We start from the raw sequence: 4212 nt of genomic DNA, 5'->3' as shown, positions 1-4212 counted from the left end.
GGGAATCATGTGGGTATGACCAGGAAGTGCAGACAGGCAGGATTTTTGGTGTGAATCTTGCTTTACTTCATGCAGGATAGCATTTTGGCCTCTTAAACAGTTTTAGCAGATATGTGTTTCTTTTTTACTTATTTCATTCAATGTTGTATTTATGCCTTATCCAGTTATGTTCTTTAATTAGACACATAAAACACATATTACACTGCAGAAATTAAATTGTGTGATGTATATGCTTTTCACTGTTTTATGAAATTGTTAATGATGCTTGATGTTTGGCATGATTTAGAATCTGAGATTTAGATGAATGATTTGTTTGCTCATGTTGTGTATGGGTTGCCATGACAACGTAATGATGCCTTTTTCACTAAGGGGTGGTGTTATGGTCTATTTAAACTGTTTAATTTACTTGTTGTTTGACTGAGGAATATCCACAAAACATTATGCACATAAAAGCTACTACTTTAAAAGGACCAGTAATCGTCACGCCCCCCTTGACCATGCCCCTGACTACACCCCCACTGGCACAACGCCAGGTGATCCCAGTTGTGCCTTTAAAAATTATGGTAAGCCTATCCATAGGAGAAACTTTCTCTTAAAGGGACAGTCAACCATAGAATTGTTATTGTTTTAAAAGATAGATAATCCCTTTATTACTCATTCCCCAGTTTTGCATAACCAACACAGTTATATTAATGTACTTTTTACCTTTGTGATTATCTTGTATCTAGGAACCTTCTTCCAGCCCCCTGATCACATGACTGTAACTGTTTATTATCTATTGTCTTAAATTTAGCATTGTATTGTGCTAGATCTTAAATAACTTTCTGTGCCTGAACACAGTGTTATCTATATAGCCCACGTGTACTTTCTGTCTCTTTGTGTTGAAAAGAGATTTAAAAAGCATGTGATAAGAGGCAGCCCTCAAAGGCTTAGAAATTAGCATATGAGCCTACTTATGTTTAGTTTAAACTAAGAATACCAAGAGAAAAAAAGCAAATTTGATGATAAAAGTAAATTGGAAAGTCAATTAAAATTAAAAGTCCTATCTGAATAATGAAAGTTTAATTTATACTTGACTGTCCCTTTAAAGAAAGCATACACATACATTACATTAAAACAGTGGATGCCCCCTATTAAATGAAATGTTAAATATCTCTCTAGGTAACAGCTAATAGATAGAAATGGCAATTACCTGTCTACCAGATGGCTTTTGTGGTGTTTGTGGCTCTACATGAAGCACTAGCACTGACATAAAAGCACCAAAATAGGGCAAGTGACTCTTTTGGGAAGAAACAAATGTTCCCTCTTTCAACTGAGGTGTCACACACCAAGGCTGATATCAGGCAACTAATATGGCAAATGCAATCATCTGATAGATCCATAAGTACATGGAACAAAATCATATGGATTGAGGTTGCAGTCAGTCTTGAACCTGTAAAGTTCAGTTTGGTTCATCAGTATTATGTTCTTTGCCCTATATCATCTATTCACTTGGACGTTTCTTTTGCATTTTTCAGTTTTATAATAAGTTCATACAGAGCGGTTAGGTCAACGGAGTTCAAAAGCAAATATGCAAACAATCTATACGGCACATTTGTTTCTGTACATTTCTATGCACAACAAAAAGCACTGAATCACTTTGCACCTCTAGGACATTCCAGTCTGTACTCTAATACATAACCTGAAACTGAGATGTTTAGTCCTGGTGAAAGGTACTCAATCTTCTATTATTAAGTGGCAAGGTGGCCACTTAATAATTCCCAGTTTTCCATTGTATAATGACATCACATTTGAAAAGTAGACTAGCAAAATGTGTTGAGAAAAGAGAATATTTTTTCTAGATATCTGCCTGGATGCTGTGGCACAAGTTACATAGCTTACAGGCTTTAAACTGACAGTAAACCTTGAGTAACATGTTATATAATTCTGCACTATGTTTACCTAACGAAGGTGCGCGCTACGTGTAGTTGAATGGCGAGATCAGGCCCAGGGCCCCGTCTTACCTTAGACAGTAAGCCCATGATGTGCTAGTTGGAAAAAAACTGCTGCACAGAAGAGGATGGCTTTGCACAAGATGTAAGTTTAACATTAGCTGCCAAATTACATATTTGTTGAAATATTTTCAAACAAAAGTCTATCCTTATGTTACATAATGTAACGTTGCCCAATGTTTACTGTCCCTTTAAATAAAGCAATCCACACTCACAGGTCTCTCTTTCCTTTATTTTTAGAATGGATATGAAGATTCGGCAGGTTGAAGGGGGAGTTCCTCCTGAAATGTTACAACCACTTAATAAATGTATAGAATTGTGAGTGTGGTTTGCTAATAATGGTAAAGAGTGGAACTGTTTAAATAATAAGTTTACTTCGTTGGCGCTTTAAAGTAAAATTGGAAGGATCGTATAAAGCTTAATGTGTCACTTTTAAATTTCAAAAAGGGCTGTATTCTGTATAGGGTCACCCTTAGCATTTGTGGGACCCTGGGCAAGTCAAATCTGTGGGACCCCTCAGCCCAGCACCTTTATTTTCCTCTCCCTGTATGTTCTGCCCCCGGTATAGCCCATCCCTGTCCCAACATTCAGTGTTACTTATATAAAGAAAAATACTACATATTACACCTCCTGATACCATAAACACTTCTTCATAAACTAAATACTGGATGTACATTGCGCCTTTTCATAACCTCACACCTAATACTGTTGGGCCCCCGCAAAAAGCAGGGGCCCTTCTCATCCTAATTATAAATTTAAAACATCCATATGTCGGGTATGCATATTTTAAATGAAACACCTTATTCCTGCAAATTCTATCCAGCCCTACACAGACAAGATTACATAGGGGCTGCAGTGCCACAGTAGAGCACCCATGTGCTTGTTACATCAGGGTAACCATGTGCAGTGTCTCTCTCCCAAGGTAACAAGTACCCAGGTGCCTGGTTACTTGGTATTGCTCTCTAAAGAAGAGAGACATCTATTAAAGATCTATGGTCGAATGTGCATTGTCAGTTCAATAAATAAATATTTCTACTTACTCTAAGCATCAGAATCACTAAAGAATCATGACTCCCCAACAGTACTGGTTTTGTAGATAACCTTGAATGAGAGCAGGTAAAATAACCAGGTTTACTAATCAGCTGATTGTTTTGCCTGTGCTTTAGTTCAGATATCCTCAAAATGTGCCTGATGACAGGTTTGAAAACCAGTGAGAAGTCTAAATCATGAAATTTTGTCTAGACTATCCCTTTAAGATTTATTTTTTTATAATGTATCTTGCATTGTTGTGTTATCTGAGCAGCTCATATTCATATACATTGAAAACGTTGCCGTAGATTTATAGTCTCCCTTTTGCAGTGGCCAATTAGGTGCAGACACTGATCAATCACTAGGTAGCATGTAGCAGGGTCTCACTATTCTAAATGTTGCTGGACGCACTATCTTTGATTGGAGCACACTTTTAACTTTTCATTGTTAAAGGGACAGTATACACTCATTTTCATATAACTGCATGTAATAGACACTACTATAAAGAATAAGATGCACAGATACTGATATAAAAATCCAGTATAAAACTGTTTAAAAACTTACTTAGAAGCTGTCACTTTGGCTCTGTTGAAAAGGTAGCTGGAAAGCCCACTGCAAGTGACAAATAAGACACTCCCCCCCTCCCCCTTCTTTTGCATATGAAAAGACCCTTTACACAAACAAAAGCAAGCTGGAGAAGGTAGCTGACAGTATTCACATAAAACTTTGGGGCTTGGTTAGGAGTCTGAAAATCAGAGCAATGTTATTTAAAAAAAAGCAAAACTATACATTTATTTTTTTAAAAACCTTTATGGGCTATATAAATAGATCATCTACAAAACATTTATGCAAAGAAAATGAGTGTATAATGTCCCTTTAAATTATAGGAAATATGCACATTTTATATATATATATATATATATATATATATATATATATATATATATATATATATATATATATATATATATATATATATATATATATATATATATATATATATATGTGTGTGTGTAGTTGCGTGACTGTGTAGCACTCCTTTACTAAGAATGATGAGTTTTCAATTGTGGGCTTGGAAATTGGAACCCGGATTTTCCAGCCCTGCAGCCTAGAAGTACAGCCCATATAGTTGTGTTGTATAATAAGATCGCACAGTCACAGTTACATAAAGTTCCAATTCAGTGAATTTTAG

Source organism: Bombina bombina, chromosome 4, assembly GCF_027579735.1.
Source record: "Bombina bombina isolate aBomBom1 chromosome 4, aBomBom1.pri, whole genome shotgun sequence".
Lineage (NCBI taxonomy): Eukaryota > Metazoa > Chordata > Amphibia > Anura > Bombinatoridae > Bombina > Bombina bombina.
The sequence above is the reverse complement of the archived record's forward strand: the minus strand, read 5'-3'. Positions refer to the sequence as shown.